At 43.2% G+C, this 22,597-nt stretch overlaps 1 pseudogene; it reads left to right on the top strand.

The window, feature by feature from the left end:
* Positions 1 to 360: 360 nt before the first annotated feature.
* LOC139028623 (piggyBac transposable element-derived protein 4-like) lies at positions 361 to 2,022 on the top strand (annotated as a pseudogene).
* Positions 2,023 to 22,597: the final 20,575 nt, after the last annotated feature.

The following is a 22,597-nucleotide window of genomic DNA, read 5'->3' as shown; positions in this document are numbered from 1 at the left end:
AATAATAACACATAGAGAATTGATTTGATAAAATAACAGTCTTCACATTTAATGATAGTCACAGACACAACAGAGGCTATGAAGGTGCTGCAGACGGCAGTCCCCCCAGTTCTCTCTTTGCTGAAGCCATGAGTGCACGTTTCAGTGCCCAACAGGTCATAAAATCAGATTATTTCAGATGTCCAGGAGGAACAAGAGAACAATGATTTAGAAGAGGACTTCCTAGTGGAGAAATACAACCCAGAGCACGATGCATCATCTTCAGATGAAGAAGAAATCCCCCAAGCTGAAAGAGAGACATTTTTGTCAAAGAACAGAAAAATAACATGGTCCTTGTCACTATATGACAACCAGGGCAGGATGGCAGCACAAAATGTCATAAGGATGACCCCATGGCCCACAAGACATGCAGTTGCCCATGCCCAGGACATCACCTCAACATTCTACATGTTCATTACAAAAAAATCATCTTTGAGATTACAAATTTGGAGGGTTTCCGTAAATATGGAGACAACAGGAAAAGGATGGATGAGATTGACCTGCATGCCTACATATGGCTGCTAATKTTAGCGGGTGTGTATAGGTCCCGAGGCGAGGCTACATGTAGTCTCTGGGCTGGAGAGAGTGGAAGGGCTATTTTCCGTGCCAAGATGCCACTGAAAGTCTTTCACACTTTCTCAAGAATGCCACGATTTGATAACCGTGAGTCAAGACCTGCAAGACGTGTGAGAGACAAACTGGRGGCCATAAGAGAGGTCTGGGAGAAGTGGGTGGAGRGTTTGCCGTACCTCTACAACCCTGGGCCTGAAGTCACAGTGGATGATCAACTGGTTCCATTCAGAGGTACATTTTTATGTTCATATCTGTAATGTAAGTGATTTTCACTGTTAATGTCATTATGTATTGCTGTAATATCATTGATTTATGTGATTGTTTTCTGTGACACTGATACTAATTACTGATAGTAATCTCTTTTTGTCAAAAGGTCGCTGTCCTTTCCAGCAGTATATGCCCAGCAAGCCAGCAAAGTATGGTATCAAGATATGGATGGCCTGTGACACACTATCCAGCTACGCTTGGAAGATGCAAATCTACACAGGGAAACCGACCAGTGGAGGCCCGGAGAAGAACCAGGGGATGTGGGTTGTGCTTGATGTGACAGATGGACTGAGGGGGCACAATGTCACGTGTGACCATTTCTTCACCTCTTATGAACTCAGCCAGCAGCTCCTGAAGAGGAAGATCACCATGGTTGGCACAGTTAGAAAGAACAAGCCTGAGCTCCACCCTGCACTCCATGCAACAAGGGGGAGAGAGGCCTTCTCATCAAAGTTTGCCTTCACCCCCACCACCACTCTAGTTTCTTACCTCCCAAAGTGGAACAAGAATGTGGTCCCCCTGAGCACACCGTACAAAACGGCTGAGATCAGTGATCGTGAGGACAGGAAGCCAGCCATCATCCTGGACTACAACCACAACAAAGGAGGCGTGGACAACCTGGACAAGGGGATTGGAACTTACAGCTGCAGGATGATAACTGCCCGCTGGCCCCTGGTCATCTTCCATAACATCATTAATGTGTCCTCATACAATGCCTTCATGATATGGAACAAGATTAACCCTACCTGGATGCCTGATAAGCGGAACAAGAAGACGGTGTTCCTTGAGCAGCTGGGAAATGCACTTGTAACCCCACACATTCAAAGAAGGGAGCGCCTCCCCCGCACAGCAGTCTCTGCAGTGCTTGTGAAAGCTGTTCAGGGGGATGAATCTTGTCCTGATCACCTGAGGCTGCAGCTGGGACAGGCAAGAGGAGGAGATACCAATTCTGCCCCCCAAAGAAGGACTGTAAAACAATAATATGTGCTGCACATGTGAGAAATACATCTGCAAAGTCCATGCACACACACTTGCATACTGTCCTACATGTGCTAATTAGAGTTGATTGATTTATGTTCTTCACGTTTTTGTTTTGTATCTATTATCTTATTTTATTCTTATTTATTGTTGTTGTTTATACACCTTGTGGGTGGGGGCAATGGTTAAAAAATGGGAGAAGACCAGTATTTTGTAGCAGAATTCCTCATTGTACAGTATATAAGAATATATCACTATGTACCCCAAAAAGGTCAAGACTGATATTGTTTCCCTTCAATAAAATGCATTCAAAACTACTTTCTGCACATTTCTGCTACTTTCTTAGGCTGTACAAGTTATATCTCTTGCAAAAAAAATTGTTTACACCTTTAGCAATAATAATAAACCTCTACTTTAGTAAAGAAAACAATTATGAGAGGTGTGTTGTAATAGAAATGAGTGGTGTCCACTGAATAAATGCAGTCTTTCTGCATTGTGAAGAGGGAAAACCCAGATATTCACAAAGTTTGTGATGAATGACAGGTTTTTACTTCATGCAAAATAGATTTGGGGTTTAAAATTCAATTAAGCTGCTTTATTTTAGGGGTTTAGTGAAGGCGGGTAATTTTTTACCCCTAGTACAAGGGGAGTATACAGAATGTTAAGAATACACAAGTGTTAAGGTTTGAGAGAGCATGCAATTGGCATGCTGACTGCAGGAATGTCCACCAGAGCTATTGCCAGATAATTTATTTTTAATTTCTCTACCATAAGCCACCTCCAACATAATTTTAGAGAATTTGGCAGCATGTCCAACGGATGTCCAATCCGCAGACCATATGTGTAACCACGCCAGCCCAGGACCTCCACATCTCGGTTCTTCACCTACAGGATCGTCTAAGACCAGCCACCCAGACAGCTCATGAAACTGTGGGTATGCACAACTGAAGATTTCTGCACAAACTGTCAGAAACCGTCTCAGGGAAGCTCATCTATGTGCTCGTCGTCCTCACCTGGGTCTTGACCTGACTGCAGTTTGGCGTCGTAACCGACTTCAGTGGGCAAATGCTCACCTTCGCTGGCCACTGGCACGCTGGAGAAGTGTGCTCTTCATGGATGAATCCCGGTTTCAACTGTACCGGGCAGATGGCAGACAGCGTGTATGGCGTCATGTAGGTGAGCGGTTTGCTGATGTCACCGCTGTGAACAGAGTGCCCCATGGTGGCAGTGGGGTTATGGTATGGGCAGACATAAGCTACGGACAATGAACACAATTGCATTTTATCGATGTCAGTTTCAATGCCATCGTGACGAGATCCTGAGGCCCATTGTCTGCCATCACCTCATGTTTCAGCATGATAATGCGTGGCCCCATGTCACAAGGATCTGTACACAGTTCCTGGAAGCTAAAAATGTCCCAGTGTCCCAATGTCCCAGTGTCCCAAAATGTCCCATGGCCTGCATACTCACCAGACATGACACCCATTGAGCATGTTTGGGATTCTCTGGATCGACATGCACGACAGCGTGTTCCAGTTCCTGCCAATATCCAGCGAATTCGCACAGCCATTGAAGAGGAGTAGGACAACATTCCACAGGCCACAATCAACAGCCTGATCAACTCTATGCGAATGAGATGTGTCGCACTGCATGAGGCAAATAGTGGTCACACAAGATACTGACTGGTTTTCTGATCCACGCCTCTACCTTTTTTTTAAGGTATCTGTGACCAACAGATTCATATCTGTATTCCCATTCGTGTGAAATCCATAGATTAGACCCTAATGAATTTATTTAAATTGACTGATTTGCTTATATGAACTGTAACTTAGTAAAATCTTGGAAATTGTTGTATGTTGCGTCTGTATTTTGGTTCAGTGTAGTTGATATTTGGAAATAGTTAATAAAAAATGGTTTGCATTACTCAATATCAAGTAACACACACAGATTCCTCAACTCATAATAGCCAGAAACCCATGCATGCTAGGAATCGCCATCTCTCTGGGAGCCAAACTTCAGAGGCAGAGAAGATTTAATCACAAAACCCCATGTGACAAATATACCTCAGAGCAGAGATTAATATATAATACGGCCATCTTCTCTTGTGACATTTATTGTGCTGTTACCCGCAAGCTCCATGAAACCCCTCCAAGCCAAGCAGCTAGACTACCTCCTCCCTCTCTCCCTCCCTCCACCCTTCCCTTTCCACTCTAATCTAGCTGTAGGACCATACAGATTGGAATCAGAATACATGTAGAAAGCTGCAGCTTCCTCCGGCCATTCATCGTGCCGTGGCCCGTTATTGGCAGGAGGAGGCCCCCGACGTGAAGGGCGAACGAATGCATTTCTGGAGATGACTGGAAGGCAGGGAAAGATTGAATTCTCCCCACTGTGCTGTGTGAAGGGAAGGAAGGACAGAGGGAGAAAAGGGTGAGTCTCCCAGAAATAGGCAATGATAGATGAGGTACATGGTGCAAGACAGCCAGCCCCGCTCTCCAGCCAGGCTGAATCAGGAGAACTGTCTGCCAGCTAAATGCCTCTCTCTACCTCCCTCTCTCTCACACATTCGCTCTCTACTTTTCTACTCTCTACACGTCTCTCTCTCTCTCTCTCTCTCTCTCTCTCTCTCTCTCTCTCTCTCTCTCTTCTCTCTGCTGCTCTGCTATCTCTGCTCTCTCTCTCTCTCTCTCTCTCTCTCGCAACACAATCTGTTTTTTAGTGCTCACCAGCCGCAACAGATATGAAGATTGTTCTCTGAATTATTGCTTAATGAGCACACATTCTGGCAGGAACATTTTATTCTCTGGTGATCCAGGTGAACCAAGGATTGTATCCCCTGGGTTTCTCTAGAGAGCAGAAACTATTCTGTGGGCTGTGGATTGTAAATCATAACTGTTAATGTGGCTCTGTAACTTTTACATGTCACCAGTTTAAAAAATCATGTTCAGTCCTACACAAACCTATCAACATGGTCTCATTAGAATATGTCAAAGTAATGATAGTAAACCATTGTACTTATAGTGCATTCGGAAAGTTTTCAGACCAGTTTTTCCCACATTTTGTTACGTTACAGCCCCATAATGACAAAGGGAAAACAAMTTTTTTTTTTTTTCAAATGTTATAAAAATAAAAAACATAAATACCTTATTTACATAAGTATTCAGACACTTTGCTATGAGACTTGAAATTGAGCTCAGGTGCATCCTGTTTACATTGATCATCCTTGAGATGTTTATACAACTTGAGTCCACCTGTGGTAAATTCAATTGATTGGACATGATTTGGAAAGGTACACACCTTTCTATATAAGGTCCCACATTTTACAGTGCATGTCAGAGCGATAATCAAGCCATGAGGTTGAAGGAATTGTCCGTAGCGCTCCGAGACAGGATTGTATCGAGGCACAGATCTGGGGAAGGGTACCAAAACATGTCTGCAGCATTGAAGGTCCCCAAGAACACAGTGGCCTCCATCATTCTTAAGTGGAATTAGTTTGGAACCACAAAGACTCTTCCTAGAGCTGGCTGCCCGGCCAAACTGAGCAATCGGGGGAGAATGGCCTTGGTCAGGGAGGTGACCAAGAACCCGAGGGTCACTCTGACAGAGCTCCAGAGTTTCTCTGTGGAGATGGGAGACCTTCCAGAAGGACAACCATCTCTGCAGCACTCCATCAATCAGGCATTTATGGTAGAGTGGCCAGACGGAAGCCACACCTCAGTAAAAGGCACTTGACAGGCCACTTGAAGTTTGTCAAAAGGCACCTAAAGACACTCAGACCATGAGAAACAAGAGTCTCTGGTCTGATGAAACCAAGATAAAACTCTTAGGCCTGAATGCCAAGCGTCACGTCTGGAGGAAACCTGGCACCATCCCTACGGGAAGCACGGTGGTGGCAGCATCATGCTGTGAGGATGTTTTTCAGAGGCAGGGACTGGAAGACTAGTCAGGAATGAGGGAAAGATGATTGGAGCAAAGTACAGAGAGATCCTTGATGAAAACCTGCTCCAGCGCGCTCAGGGCCTCAGACTGGGGCGAAGGTTCACCTTCCAACAGGACAACGCAGGAGTGGCTTTGGGACAAGTCTCTGAATGTCTTTGAGTGTCCCAGCCAGACACAGGACTTGAACCCGATCGAACATCTCTGGAAAGACCTGAAAATAGCTGTGCGGTGACGCTCCCCATCCAACCTGACAGAGCTTGTGTGGATCTGCAGAGAAGAATGGGAGAAACTCCCCAAATACAGGTCTGCCATGCTTGTAGCGTCATATCCAAGAAGACTCAATGCTGAGTAAAGGGTCTGAATACTTATGTAAATGTCATATTTCATTTTTTTTGTATATACATTTGCTGAAATATCAAAAAAAAAAAAATATCTTTATGGGATATTGTATTTACAAAATAATTGTATTAAATTTGGAATAAGGCTGTAATGTAACAAAATGTGGAAAAAGTCAAGGGGTCTGAAAACTTTCCTAATGCACTGTATACCATACACCCCCGTCTCCCATGGTTATGGAAAACATCATTCTATGAGTCAGAAAGGTTTATTATTGTCCTTCGTTACCAGTGGAAGTCTTCCTACAGGCTTCTTTTCTTCCTCTTGGTTTAGTCATCACTCACTCGTCCCAGTCGCCTGGGGAGGAGAGAGGGAGGCCGCTGCCTACAAGCTCCGCTGAGCAAGACCACAGGTTGCACTCTGACCTATTACAGGGCTGTATCGTCTTCTCAGGGATGCTCATTCCACAAGGTTCAAGCTATTACAGGCCTGCTTCCCTTCCCAGAGCTGTTCATTCCACAAGGTTCAAGCTATTACAGGCCTGCTTCCCTTCCCAGAGCTGTTCATTCCACAAGGTTCAACCTATTACAGGCCTGCCTTCCTTCCCAGGGATGCCCATTCAACAAGGTTCAACCTATTACAGGCCTGCTTCCCTTCCCNCCTTCCCAGGGATGCCCATTCAACAAGGTTCAACCTATTACAGGCCTGCTTCCCTTCCCAGGGATGCCCATTTCACAAGGTTCAACCTATTACAGGCCTACTTCCCTTCCCAGGGATGCACAATCCACAAGGTTCAACCTATTACAGGCCTACTTCCCTTCACAGGGATGCACAATCCACAAGGTTCAACCTACAACAGGCCTGCTGCTCTTCCCAGGGATGCCCAATTGAAAAGGTAGATGTGTGTTTTTCTTTGGGCTGTTTTCTATTTTAGCCTGTTGTTTCCCCTTGGGCATCCTTTATTCATTGCTTAGATAGATGTACATGACCCTTAAAAACAACAGAAGCCATCCGAGGGTAAGTATTTGATGTCTGTGACATTCTGCTAACATGTAATGACTTTGAGGAAAGATGAGTGAGAGATGGAGGGGGTAGAAAGAGGGGGGCAGAAAGCAGCGCATAGGGATCAGGAGAGCAAATCAGGCCAATTAAATCAACGTTACCAGACAGAACAAAAGGTTATGCACAATATTAGAGAAAAAAAATGTGTACTTTCTGTCAAGGTAGTATGTTTTGGCATGACTTTTTTTTTCAGGGGAGAGTACAAACGTGGCATGGGTGAGCTTTCTATACCTTTCTATACCTTGTTGATCATGGTATCTCCCTCAGTATGCACTGTTAAGTTTGATGGTTACACACGCACTGTAGTTGAGACATTAAAACACATGCATCTGACCACGCTTCATTTGATGTACCACCACACGGAGGTAAGATTCTATTGCTTCTCTTCTACTCCTTCCCCTCAGATGACTACTTCTCATCAACCATCCCATATTTAATTAGTGGAACTTAATGCTTTACAAACAGTCTCAGGAAATTTTAATGAGAGTCTCTAATTAGCCATTGGTGAAGTCGTAATCACTTCTGAAATGCATTAAGCTGTAGGTCTGTTAGCAAAGTAATGAACTGCTCTGGTCCACCCAGCCAGCCACCATCTTCTCTGGAACTGTCATGTTCAAAGGGGAGCGATGAATGACACTCACTCTGCTCTTACCTCTGGATCCTCCACTCCATGGTAAATATGAAACGCTTAGTCCAAAGACTTGGGCCGCCAAACTGAGATGAGTGTGTGTGTGTTTGTTGTCAGCAGGTTCAGGGAACAGAACCGAAAACCGGAAAATAACTAAAATGTTCAAGAAACAGAACCAGAAACGAAAGTGATCTCTAGTGTTCTGGAACAAAACCATTATTTTCTTGAGGACTGGTTAATAATGTTATTTTTTGTTCAAAAAATATTCCTAATGTCTAGTATATAATTCTGCAAGTTATGATGCTAGTAATAGGCTAAACACATTTTAAATCACATCATGTCAACCATATGCCCTCCATGTCCACCACTCTTCCTCTCCCTCCTGTGAGGGCAATTTCTGTTAAACCTTACTGATGCTTGTGTACTACAAACTGTTAAAGAAACTAGATCATACAAGATAGAATTGTGTGTGTATTAGTAAAGGCCTGTTTTAACTGTTGTTTGTATGTGTATTGAATAAGAACCTAACTAGGGAAGTATGTCCCATGATGTTCTTGGGACACAGCCAAGAGCTGACAGGCGAGACCTATGGTTTCCTGTCAGTCAGAAGAGGATGAACTGGTTCCTCTTAATCTACTGAAAACAGAGCAAAGTGTTACATCCTACACACCAGTTGAAAGCTGTTGTCCTGGCTAGGGCCTGTTGCTGGGCAAAAGGTTCATGCTTGTGTAAGTCGCCAATTTGTAAGTCGCTCTGGATAAGAGCGTCTGCTAAATGACTTAAATGTAATGTAAATGTTGTGTATGTGTGTAGGTGTGAAACCCCACATCATCTAGGCAGACAGCAAAAGGCGCCTGCTTGCTCAGTTCAGGGAACCGTTGACTTATCGAGAGAAACTGTGTCTGGAGAGATTTTCTGTTGTTCTGACACCAATTAGAAGACTAGTATAACCAGTAGTTGCCTTTTTCACAGTTAGTCTGTACCTTGTACCCCAGTTTCGTCTCATCCTCCACACACATACACGTACCAAGATCACGTGTTTTGTACATGCTTGCATAAGACAGCTTGACTATACAGTGCCTTGCAAAAGTATTCATCCCCCATGGCGTTTTTCCTATTTGTTGCATTACAACCTGTAATTTAAATAGATTTTTATTTGGATTTCCTGTTATGGACATACACAAAATAGGCCAAATTGATGAAGTGAAATGAAAAAAATTACTTGTTTCAAAAAATTCTACTAAAAAACCCAGAAAAGTGGTATGTGCATATGTATTCACCCCCTTTGCTATGAAGCCCCTAAATAAGATCTGGTGCAACCAATTACCTTCAGAAGTCACATAATTAGTTAGATTGCACACAGGTGGACTTTATTTAAGTGTCACATGATCTCAGTATATACAGTTGAAGTCGGAAGTTTACATTCACTTAGGTTGGAGTCATTAAAACTCGTTTTTCAACCACTCCACAAATTTCTTGTTAACAAACTATAGTTTTGGCAAGTCGGTTAGGACATCTACTTTGCATGACACAAATTTTTCCAACAATTGCTTACAGACAGATTATTTCACTTATAATTCACTGTATCACAATTCCAGTGGGTCAGAAGTTTACATATGCTAAGTTGACTGTGCCTTTAAACAGCTTGGACAATACCAGAAATGATGTCATGGCTTTAGAAGCTTCTGATAGGCTAATTGATATCATTTGAGTCAATTGGAGGTGTATCTGTGGATGTATTTCAAGGCCTACCTTCAAACTCAGTGCCTCTTTGCTTGACATCATGGGAAAATCAAAAGAAATCAGCCAAGACCTCTGAAAAACATTGTAGACCTCCACATGTCTGGTTCATCCTTGGGAGCAATTTCCAAATGCCTGAAGGTACTACGTTCATCTGTACAAACAATAGTATGCAAGTATACACACCATGGGACCACGCAGCCGTCATACCTCTCAGGAAGGAGATGCGTTCTGTCTCCTAGAGATGAACGTACTTTGGTGCGAAAAGTGCAAGTCAATCCCAGATCAACAGCAAATAACCTTGTGGAGATGCTGGAGGAAACAGGTACAAAAGTKTCTATATCCGCAGTAAAACGAGTCCTATATCGACATAACGTGAAAGGCCGATCAGCAAGGAAGAAGCCACTGCTCCAAAACCGCCATTAAAAAAGCCAGACTACGGTTTGCAACTGCACATGGGGACAAAGACTGTACTTTTTGAACAAATGTCCTCTGGTCTGATGGAACAAAAATATAACTGTTTGGCCATAATGACCATCGTTATGTTAGGATGAAAAAGGGGGAGGCTTGCAAGCAGAAGAACACCACCCAAACTATGACGCACGGGGGTGGCAGCATCATGTTGTGGGGGTGCTTTGATGCAGGAGGGACTGGTGCACTTCACAAAATAGATGACATCATAAGGTAGAAAATTATGTTGATATATTGAAGCAACATCTCAAGACATCAGGCACGTATTTAAGGCTTGGCCGCAAATATGTCTTCCAAAAGGACAATGACCCCAAGCATACTTCCAAAGTTGTGGCAAAATGGCTTAAGGACAACAAAGTCAAGGTATTGGAGTGGCCATCACAAAGCCCTGACCTCAATCCTATAGAAAATTTGTGGTCAGAACTGAAAAAGCGTGTGCGAGCAAGGAGGCCTACAAACCTGACTCAYTTACACCAGCTCTGTCAGGAGGAATGMGRCAAAATTCACCCAARTTATTGTGGGAAGCTTGTGGAAGGCTACCCGYAACGTTTGACCCAAGTTAAACAATTTAAAGGCAATGCTCCCAAATACTAATTGAGTGTATGTAAACTTCTGACCCACTGGGAATGTGATGAAAGAAATAAAAGCTGAAATAAATCATTCTCTCTACAATTATTCTGACATTTCACATTCTTAAAATAAAGTGGTGATCCTAACTGAATTTTTGCTAGGATTAAATTCAGGAATTGTGAAAAACTGAGTTTAAATGTATTTGGCTAAGGTGTATGTAAACATCCGACTTCAATTGTACACACCTGTTTCGAACGGCCCCAGAGTTTGCAACACCGCTAAGCAAGAGGCACCACCAAACAAGTGGCACCATGAAGACCAAGGAGCTCTCTAAACAGGTCAGGGACAAAGTTGTGGAGAAGTACAGATCAGGGTTGGGTTATAAACAAATATCCGAAACTTTGAACATCCCACAGAGCACCACTAAATCCATTATTAAAAAATAGGAAAGAATATGGCAACACAACAAACCTGCCAAGAGAGGGCCGCCAACCAAAACTCACAGACCCGGCAAGGAGGGCATTAATCAGAGAGGCAACAAAGAGACCAAAAATAACCCTGAAAGAGCTGCAAAGCTCCACASCGGAGATTGGACTATCTGTCCATTAGACCACTTTAAGCCGTACACTCCACAGAGTTGGGCTTTACGGAAGAGTGACCATAAAAAAGTAATTGCTTACCTCTCTAGGCTAGGGGGCGGTATTTTCACGTCCGGATGAAAAGTGTGCCCAAAGTAAACTGCCTGCTACTCAGGCCCAGAAGCTAGGATATGCATATTATTAGTAGATTTGGATGGAAGACACTCTGACGTTTCTAAAACTGTTTGAATGATGTCTGTGAGTATAACAGAACTTATTTGGCAGACAAACCATCCAGGATCTTTTTTTTGTTGAGGTCAATCTCTTTTCAATGGGTTTTCTATGGGGATCTGGATTTCTAAGGCACTTGCTTGCAGTTCCTATCGCTTCCGCTGGATGTCAACAGTCTTTAGAAATTGGTTGATGTTTTTCCTTTGTGTAATGAAGAAGTAAGGCAGTTCAGAACGAGGGTCGAGTGAAGTATACTGTTTGTTAGAGGCGTGTGACCTGTAAGCACGCTCCACTTTGTTTTCGTCTGGTATTGAACACAGTTTATCCCGTCTTAAATTTTATTGATTATTTACGTAAAAAAATACCTAAAGTTGTATTAGGAAAGTTGTTTGAAATGTTTGGACAAAGATTACAGGTAACTTATGAGATATTTTGTAGTCATGTTGCGCGAGTTGGAACCGGTCTTTTTCTGGATCAAACGTGCCAAATAAATGGACATTTTGGATATATAACGACGGAATTAATTGAACAAAAGGACCATTTGTGATGTTTATGGGACATATTGGAGTGCCAACAGAAGAAGCTCGTCAAAGGTAAGGCATGAATTATATCTTTATTTCTGAGTTTCGTGTCGCGCCTGGCGCGTTGAATTATGATTGTCTGTGTTTGTTTTGTGGGGTGCTATCCTCAGATAATCGCATGGTTTGCTTTCGCCCTAAAGCCTTTTTGAAATCTGACACATTGGCTGGATTAACAACAAGTGTAGCTTTAATTTGGTGTATTGCATGTGTGATTTCATGAAAGTTTAATATTTATAGTAATTTAATTTGAATTTGGCGCTCTGCCATTTCACCGGATGCTGTCAAATTGATCCCGCTAAAGGGATTTGATCCCTAAGAGGTTTTAAAGAAAGAAGTAAGCAAACATGTTTGGTGTTCGCCAAAAGGCGTTTGGGAGACTCCCCAAACATATGGAAGAAGGTACTCTGGTCATATGAGACTAAAATTGAGCTTTTGGGCCATCAAGGAAAATGCTATGTCTGGCGCAAATCCATCACCTCTCATCACCCCGAGAACACTATRCCCACAGGGAAGCATGGTGGTGGTAGCATCATGCTGTGGAGATGATTTTCATCGGCAGGGACTGGGAAACTTTGAAGGAATGATGTATGGCGCTAAATACAGGGAAATTCTTGAGGGAAACCTGTTTCACTCTTCCAGAGATTTTAGACTGGGACGGAGGTTCACCTTCCAGCAGGACAATGACCCAAAGCGTACTGCTAAAGCAACACTTGAGTGGTTTAAGGGGAAACATTTAAATGTCTTGGAATAGCCTCGTCAAAGCCCAGACCTCACTCCAATTGAGAATCTGTGGTATGACTTAAAGATTGCTGAACACCAGCGGAACCCATCCAACTTGAAGGAGCTGGAGCAGTTTTGCCTTGAAAAATGGGCAAAAAATCCCAGTATCTAGATGTGCCAAGCTTATAGAGACATACCCCAAGATACTTGCAGCTGTATTTGCTGCAAAAGGTGGCTCTACAAAGAATTGACTTTGGGGGGATGAATAGTTATGCATGCTCAAGTTTTTTGTTTATTTCTTGTTTGTTTCACAATAAAACATATTTTTCGTCTTCAAAGTGGTATGCATGTTGTGTAAATCAAATGATATAAACCCCCCCAAAATACATTTTAATTCCAGGTTGTAAGGCAACAAAATAGGAAAAATGCCAAGGGGGGTGAATACTTTCGCAAGCCACTGTATAATGGTTCTGTACTCCCAGTGTCATTCGATGTCTTGGCCTTCCACCTCCGAGTGGATGTCTGACTAGCTACATAATTGCAATTCTTATTAAATAAAGGGTGATTGTTTGAAGAAATGACGAAGTCTCTCCTTAGTGGTTAGAATTTCCACGACATCTGATCAATTAAGCATGTAAACAGCTAGCTTACCCATTCCATAGCAAGCTTCTCTATCCGTGCTAATTGGTGGGGTAAAATAATGCTCTAAATGTAAAAACTATGTTGATTTCACAGGTTCAAAAATGGGTTCGAACCGGTTCAGAACACTGGAACAGAACAATAGTTGTTCTGTTCGGAACGGAATTATTAGAAAATCATTTCAGTTCCAACCCCTGGTTGTCAGGATAAAAATTCTAGTTGCCCATTAAATCTATTAGTAGCCTCTCGATGACCCTCCTATTAGGTTAGCGGTCACCATAAAGCAGGACTTAGCACCCTGAGAGACCTTCTACTGAGGCTTAGGCCGGTGGCTGTAACTCAGCTAAAGGCCCGTCAAATGATTGAATAATCTATGGTTCACTATGACCCAGCTCTGACTGTTGTCATGGTCTGGGCCTGGCACTGAGGGAACGAACAGATAAGGAATGAACATATAACGAGAGGTTTGTCCTTCACATGGTCAGTAGATTGCTGCGAGACTCTTCGTAGGATTGTGTCTCTCTCCCAGTGCACTGGTCTGTCTATTAAACCTTTTAAAATATATCATTTGTTTGCCTTATCCTGGTATCCAGCATTTCCACACTTTGGGCAAATTGACTATTCCTAACACTGTGTGCACGTGTTTGCGTGTGTGAGTGCGTGTGTGTGTGCTAGGACCTTCTCTCTGACTAAACTAAACATAATTTATCGTTGCCGAAGCTGATCCGTGTTCTCATTATCAGATTGCACTTTGAAACGGAGACTTTCAGGAACGCTCTGAAACCAAATGTGAGTGAGAGAGAGGACACACGAGGAGAAGAGGAGAAGGGAGAGAGAGGGAGAGGAGAAGAGGGATGGGGAGATGTTTACCAGTCTGGCCTCTCAGGAGATGGTGAGGTAACATGAAAAGCTGCCATATTTCTTTTGAGCTTACTAACTGTAGGTGCAGCCTAACAATAAAATCCCAGCTGGCACAGAATGATCAACACCTAACATAAGTTCTTGTAGACTGTGAGGAAAATATTGGCAGATTCACCATGCTGTGAATACTCCCACAGTCTGACATAAACATTTATGTAAATCTCTCTCCCTAATAGCGCAACATGAAATCCTAACATACTAACAGCCCAGAGATTCAGGCTCCACGTATGTTCAGTATTTTTTCACACACAACTTGTTTAACTTCTCTGCGCTACGGATACCGAATACGGGTTCACTTTCCTAAACAACCGCTAGAATTGCAGTGCGCCAAATGCAAAAATATTACTACAAATATTTATAATCATGCAATCACAAGTGAAATATACCAAAACACACCATAGCTTGTTGTTAATCCACCTATCATGTCAGATTTTGAAAATATTCTTTACAATGAAAGAAATCCAAGCTTTTGTGAGTGTAGCTTTCAATGCTACAACAAGCTAGCCTTATATTAGCTTGATTAGCTTGGTCACGAAAGTCAGAAAAGCAATGAAATTAATCGCTTACCTTTGATCATCTTCAGATGTTTCCACTCACGAGACTCCCAGTTACACAACAAGTGTTATTTTTGTTCGATAAATATTACTTTTATCACCAAAAACCGCCATTTGGGTTGCGCATTATGCTCAGAAAATCAAAGCCGTGTTCCGTTCGACAAATTCCAAAAAGTATCAGTAATGGTCGTATAAACATGTCAAATGTTTTTTATAATCAATCCTCAGGTTGTTTTTAACAAACATAATCGATAATATTTCAACCGGACCATAACCTATTCATTCAGAGACGAAAGGAAAATGGTGAGCTCCTCTCGCGCGCGCAGGAACTATTCGGGGACACTTGACTAGTTTTGAAAAAACTCTTTCATTTTTCAAAATAAAAGCCTGAAACTATGTCTAAAGCCTGGGAAACAGCCTGAGGAAGCCATTGGAAAAGGAATCTGGTTGATACCCCTTTAAATGGAGGATAGGCGGGCCAGGAAACACAGATTTAAAAAAAATATCACTTCCGGGTTACTTTTTCTCAGGTTTTCGCATGCAGAAAAAGTATTGTTTTACTCATAGACAATATATTGACAGTTTTGGAAACTTTGGAGTGTTTTCTATCCTAAACTGTAAATTATATGCATATTCTACGATCTGGGCCAGAGAAAATGTCCATTTACGTTGGGCACGTTATTTTAAAAAACAACACAATTCTGACCCCTAGCGCTAAGAGGTTTAAGGTCTCAGCCTGGTCTTACAGACTAGATGTAACATAGTAAATGTATATCCGGGACACTCAAATCAGTATGATATGTTACCCGAAGTGGAAGAAGCCTTTTCCTTTAACGAGTCCGACGAGAAGGATATACTGCTCTCCCGGGAACAGGCCCAGATCCCCATCATTTGTGTGAAGAAAAAATAGAAAACTGTAATATCTTGTGTTTTACCGAGTCGTGGCTGAACGACGACACAGATAATATAGAGCTGGCGGGATTTTCCATGCACCGGCAGAACAGAGATGCTACGTCTGGTGAAATGAGGGGTGGGGGATGTGTGTCTTTTTGTCAATAACAGCTGGTGCGCTAAAGAAGTCTCAAGGTATTGCTCGCCTGAGGTAGAGTACCTTATGATAAGCTGTAGACCACACAATCTACCAAGAGAGTTCTCATCTATATTATTCATAGCCGTCTATTTAKCACCACAGACCGATGCTGGCCACAGACCGTACATACATATCCCAACCAGAAGCCATAGATTACAGGCAACATCCACATCGAGCTAAAGACTAGAGTTGCCACTTTCAAGAAGCGGGACACTAATCTGGACGCTTATAAGAAATCCCACTATGCTCTCAGATGAACCATCAAACAAGCAAAGTGTCAATACAGGATTAAGATTGAATCCTACAACACTGGCTCTGACGCTCGTCGGATGTGACAGGGCTTTATCACTATTAAGGACTACAAAGGGAAACCCAGACTTGAGCTGCCCAGTGACGTGAGCTTACCAGACGAGCTAAATACCTTTTATGCTCGCTTCGAGGCAAGCAACTCTGAAGCATGCACGAGAGCACCAGCTGTTCTGGATGACTGTGTGATAACGCACTCGGTAGCCGATGTGTGCAAGACCTTTAAACAGATCAACATTCACAAAGCCGTGGGACCAGATGGATTACTCAAAGCATGCATGGACCAACTGGCAAGTGTCTTCACTGACATTTTCAACCTATCCCTGACTGAGTCTGTAACACCTACATGTTTCAAGCAGACCACCATAGGCCCTGTGCCCAAGGAAGAGAAGGTAACCTGCCTAAATGATTAACGCCACGTAGCACTCACGTCGGTAGCCATGAAGTGCTTTGATAGGCTGGTCATGGCTCACATTAACAGCATCCTTCCGGATAATCTAGACCCACACCAATTCACATACTGCCCTAACAGATCAACAGATGACGCAATCTCAATCACACTGCCCTTTCCCACCTGTACAAAAGGAACACCTAAGTGAGAATGCTGTTCATTGACTAGAGCTCAGCGTTCAACACCATAGTGCCCACAAAGCTCATCACTAAGCTAAGGACCCTGGGACTAAACACCTCCCTCTGCAACTGGATCCTGGACAGTTGTGAAGAGGGCACAACAAAACCTTTTCCCCTCAGGAGACTGAAAAGATTTGACATGGGTCCCCAGATCCTCAAAAAGTTCTACAGTTGCACCATCGAGAGCATCCTGACCGGTTGCATCACCGCCTGGTATGGCAACTGCTTACATTGACCCCCCCCCATTTGTTTTGTACACTGCTGCTGCTCGCTGTTTATTATCTATGCGTCACCTCTACCTACATGTACAAATTACCTCAACTAACCTGTACCCCCGCACACTGACTCGATACCAGTACCCCCGTATATAGCCTCATTATTGTGCTATTTTTTACTTTAGTTTATTTGGTGAACATTGTCTTAACTCTTCTTGAACTGCACTTAAGGGATTGTAAGTAGGCATTTCACGGTAAGGTCTGAACTTGTTGTATTCGGCGCATGTGACAAATAAAGTTTGATTTGATTTGATATTGTGTGGTTACATAAAACAGATGATTACTTAAATCAAAAGCAAATCAAATTTTATGGGTCACATACACATGTTTAGCAGATGTTATTGAGGTTGTAGAATAGAATACAGTATATACATATGAGATGAGTAAAGCAAAGATATGTAAACATTTTTAAAGTGACTAGTTTTCCATTATTAAAGTGGCCAGCGATTTCAAGTCTATGTACAGTATAAGGGCCATTAGCCTCTAAGGTGCAGAGTTACGTAACTGTGTGGAAGCCGCCTAGTGATGGCTATTTAACAGTCTGATGGCCTTGAGATAGAAGCTTGTTTTTCAATCTATCGGTCCCAGCTTTGATGCATCTGTACTGACCTCGTCTTCTGGATGATAGCGGGGTGAACAGGCAGTGGCTCGGGTGATGTTGTCCTTAATGATCTTTATGGCTTTCCTGTGACATCGGGTGCTGTAGGTGTCCTGAAGGGCAGGTAGTTTGCCCCCGGTGATGCATTGCGCAGACCGCACCACCCTCTGGAGAGGCCTGCAGTTGCGGGAGGTGCAGTTGCCGTACCAGGCAGTGATACAGCCCGATAGGATGCTCTCAGTTGTACACCTGTAAAAGCTTGTGAGGGTTTTAGGTGCCAAGCCTAATTTATTCAGCCTCCTGAGGTTGAAGAGATGCTGTTGCGCCTTCTTCACCACACTGTCTGTGTTGGTGGACCATTTCAGATCGTCAGTGATGTGTACGCCGAGGATCTTGAAGCTTTTCACCTGCTCCACTGCGGTCCTGTCGATGTGGAGAGGGGTGTGCTCCCTCTGCTGTTATCTGAAGTCCACTATCAGCTCCTTTATTTTGTCGACATTGAGTGAGAGGTTATTTTCCTGGAACCACACTCCCAGGGCCCTCACCTCCTCCGTATAGGTTGTCTTGTCGGTAATCAGTCTGCAAACTTGTTGATTGAGTTGGAGGCGTGCAAAGCCACGCAGTCATGGGTGAGCAGGGAGTACATGAAGGGGCTTAGCACGCACCCTTGTGGGGCCCCTGTGTTGAGGATCAGTGAAGTGGAGGTGTTGTTTCCTACTTTCCCCACCTGGGGGCGGCCCGTCAGGAAATCCAGGACCCAGTTGCGCAGGGCGGGGTTCAGACCCATGGCCCGAGCTTAATGATGAGCTTGGAGGGTACTATGGTGTTGAATGCTGAGCTATTGTCAATGAACAGCATTCTAACATAAGTATTCCTCTTGTCCAGATGGGAAAGGGCAGTGTGCAGTGCGATGGCGATTGCATCATCTGTGAATCTATTGGAGCGGTAAGCAAATTTAAATGGGTCTAGGGTAACTAGCCTCTCAAAGAACTTCATGATAACAGAAGTGTGTGCTATGGGGTGATAGTAATTTAGTTCAGTTACCTTTGCTTTCTTGGGTACAGGAACAATGGTGGACATCTTAAAGCATGTGGAGACAGCAGACATGGATAGGGAGAGATTGAATATGTCCGTAAACACTCCAGCCAGCTAGTCTGTGTATGCTCTGAGGACGCGGCTGGGGATACCTTCTGGGCTAACAGCCTTGCGAGAGTTAACATGCTTAAATGTCTTACTCACGTCGGCCAAGGAGAAGGAGAGCCCACAGTCCTTGGTAGCGGGCTGCGTCGGTGGCACTGTGTTATTCTAAAAGCGGGCGAAGAAGTTGTTTCGCTTGCCCGGAAGCAAGACGTCGGTGTCCGTGACGTGGCTGGTTTTCCCTTTGTAGTCTGTGACTGTCTGTAGCCCTGCCACATACGTCTCGTGTCTGAGCCGTTGAATTGCGACTCCACTTTCTCTCTATGCTGACGTTTTGCCTGTTTGATTGCCTTACGGAGGGAATAACTACACTCTTTGTATTCGGCCATATTCCCAGCCACCTTGCCATTTTTAAATGCGGTGGTTTGCGCTATCAGTTTTGCACGAATGCTGCCATCCATCCACAGTTTCTGGTTAGGGTATGTTTAAATAGACACAGTGGGGTACAACATCTCCTATACACTTCTTGATAAACTCAGTCACCGTATCCGTGTATTCGTAATGTTATCCTCAGAGGCTACCCGGAACATATCCCAGTCTGCGTGATCAAAATAATTTTGAAGCGTGGATTCCAATTGGTCAGACCAGCATTGAATTGTCCTTAGCACGGGTACTTCCTGTTTGAGTTTCTGCCTATAGGAAGGGATGAGCAAAATGGAGTTGTGATCAGATTTGCCAAAGGCAGGGCGGGGGAGTGCCTTGCAAGCATTTCGAAAAGCTGAGTAGCAGTAGTCTAATGTTTTCTCAGAGCAAGTGGTACAGTCAATGTGTTGGTAGAACTTCGGAACCCTTATACTCAAATTTGCTTATTTAAAATCCCCAGCTACAATAAATGCGGCCTCAGGATATGCGGTTTCTATTTTGCATAAAGTCCAGTGAAGTTCTTTTAGAGCCGTGGTGGTATCGGCTTGAGGGGGAATATACACGGCTGTGACTATAACCGAAGAGAATTCTCTTGGGAGGTAATACGGTCTGCATTTGATTGTGAGGTATTCCGTGTAGGGTGAACAAAAATACTTGAGTTTCTGTATGTTATCACAATCACACCATGAGTAACTAATCATGAAACATACACCCCCACCTTTCTTCCTGGGGAGTTCTTTATTCCTGTCTGCGCGATGTACTGAGAACCCATCTGGCTGTATGGACAAAGACAGTATTTCCCGAGAGAGCCATGTTTCCGTGAAAGAGTATGTTACAATCTCTGATGTCTCTCTGGAAGGAGATTCTCGCCCTGAGCTCATCGACTTTATTATCCAGAGACTGAACATTAGCGTGTAATATACTCAGAAGCTGTGGATGGTGTGCGCGCTTCCTAGAAGTCCAGTCCGAATACCTCTTCTCCTTCGGCTGTGTTTTGGATCAGCCTCTGTAATCAGTTCAATTCCCCTAGGGGGTAAGAACAAAGGATCCAATTCCGGAAAGTCGTATTGCCGGTCGTAATGCTGGTGAGTTACCGTCGCTCTGATATTCAAAAGTTATTTCCGGCTGTATGTAATAACACAAAACATTTCCTGGGCTAATAATGTAAGAAATAACACACAAAAAAKCGAAATACTGCAAAGTTGCTTAGGAGCTCGAAGCAGAGATGCCCAATCTGTCGGCGCCATCTTCACGCACTAAAGGCAAAAACTGAAGTAGGGTGGTTGGTCGGGTATATAACGCGAACGTCTAGAAACCCAAAGGATTGCAAAATTAAATCTCATCACGGACAACTTTAGCATTTTAGCTAACTTTTTAACTACTTACTACTTTTTAGTTACTTTGCAACTACTTAGCATGTTAGGTAACCCTTCCCCTAACCCTAACTTAAACATTTTTATCTAACCCTTTCCCTAACCCTAACCTTAACCCTTTAAACTAACTCCTAAACTTAAACCTAACCTTAACCCCTAACTTCTAGCATCAGATTAGCTAGCTAGCTAACATTATCCAGCTAGCTGATGTTAGCCACCTAGCTAGAATTCATAACATATCATATGTTTAGCAAATTCATAACATATTGTACGTTTTCCAAATTCAAAACATATTATACATGCTGTGCTGAAAAAAAAAACATTTTGCCAGCGCTACAGACGACTATATCGGTCCGCTAATACAGGACTAGTAAACGCCCAGTGCACTAAAAAAGTGTTCTATTTTTCAGATTTTTCACTGGGTGTTTCAGCACCCATACTTAATTCGGCTATGGCCAGAGTTGATGTTGTTGTAGCGTCCTGCCTGCTTGTTTCTCTGGAAGGCTTCCTCCTAGCACAGCCCACTCAATTGAGTCCCAAATGGCACCCTATTCCCTATGTACTGAAGTGCACTACTTTTGACCAGGACCCAAAAGTAGTGCACTACATAGGGAATTGGCTGCCATTTGGGCTCTTGTCAAAATTGGTCGCCGTAGGGCTCTGGTTAAAAGTAATGCACTACATAGGGACTTGACGCCATTTGGGACACAGCCTCTGTCTCTTTATGCTAAACTTAGTGAAGGATGGCTTTGATTGACAGAGTTCGATGGTTGTCTGTTGTTAGCTACCCACTGCTTTCTTCTGTCATGATGGAGGGCCATTGCCAGAGGCTAGAACTTCTCACTGCCTCCCTAATGTAAAGAAATTCCATAATTTGGTGTTTTGTTGATGGTGGCGGAAAACGCTGTCTCAGGCGTCGCTCCAAAATCTCCCATAAGTGTTCAAGTGGGTTGAGATCTGGTGACTGAGATGGCATATATTCTAAATAGTTTTCATGCTCATCAAACCATTTAGTGACCACTCGTGTCTTGTGGATGGGGGCATTGTCATCCTATGGGGCCATGGTAAGCAAAATAATGGGTGGTGTACCATTCTTGATACGCAAGAAAACTGTTCAGCATGAAAAACCTAGCAGCGTTGCAGTTCTTGACACAAACCGGTGCGCCTGGCACCTATGACCATACCCCGCTGAAATGCATTTCAATATTTTGTCTTGCCCATTCACTATCTGAATGGCACACTTACACAATCCATGTCTCAATTGTCTCAAGGCTTAAAAATCCTCCCCTTCATCTACACTTATTGAGGTGGATATGACAAGTGACATCAATAAGGGATCATAGCTTTCACCTGGATTCCCCTGGTCAGTCTATGTCATGGAAAGAGCAAGTGTGTGATTTGAGTGATTTGCACACTCAGTGTACATGACCGCAAGCATATAGTGCATTCGGAAAGTATTCTGACCAATTGACTTTTTCCACATTTTGTTACGTTACAGCCTTATTCTAAAATGGATTAATTAGATTTGTCTCCTTATCAATCTACACATATATTTGCAAACATTTCTAAAAACCTGTTTTTGCTTTGTCATTATGGGCTATTATGTGTAGATTGATGAAAAAATAAATATTTAATCTATTTTAGAATAAGGCTGTAAGGTAACAAAATGTGGAAAAAGTCAAGGGGTCTGAATACTTTCCGAATGCATTGTAATGGGATGTTAATTGCTCATTTAATTCAGGAATCACACCTGTGTGGAAGCACCTGCTTTCAATATACTTTGTATCCCTCATCATCACAAGTTTTTTCATTATTTTGGTAGCTACCTGTAGCTATCCAGCTATAGTGAAGGGGAGGGGAAATGTGGATGCTGTATGTTTGTCTCTAATGAGCCCAATCCCAGGACAGTAGAGTTAGCATCACACACACGCATACACA

The sequence above is a fragment of the Salvelinus sp. IW2-2015 genome, linkage group LG14 (genome assembly GCF_002910315.2).
Source record: "Salvelinus sp. IW2-2015 linkage group LG14, ASM291031v2, whole genome shotgun sequence".
Classification (NCBI taxonomy): domain Eukaryota; kingdom Metazoa; phylum Chordata; class Actinopteri; order Salmoniformes; family Salmonidae; genus Salvelinus; species Salvelinus sp. IW2-2015.
This window is presented reverse-complemented; position numbering and strand designations above follow the sequence as displayed.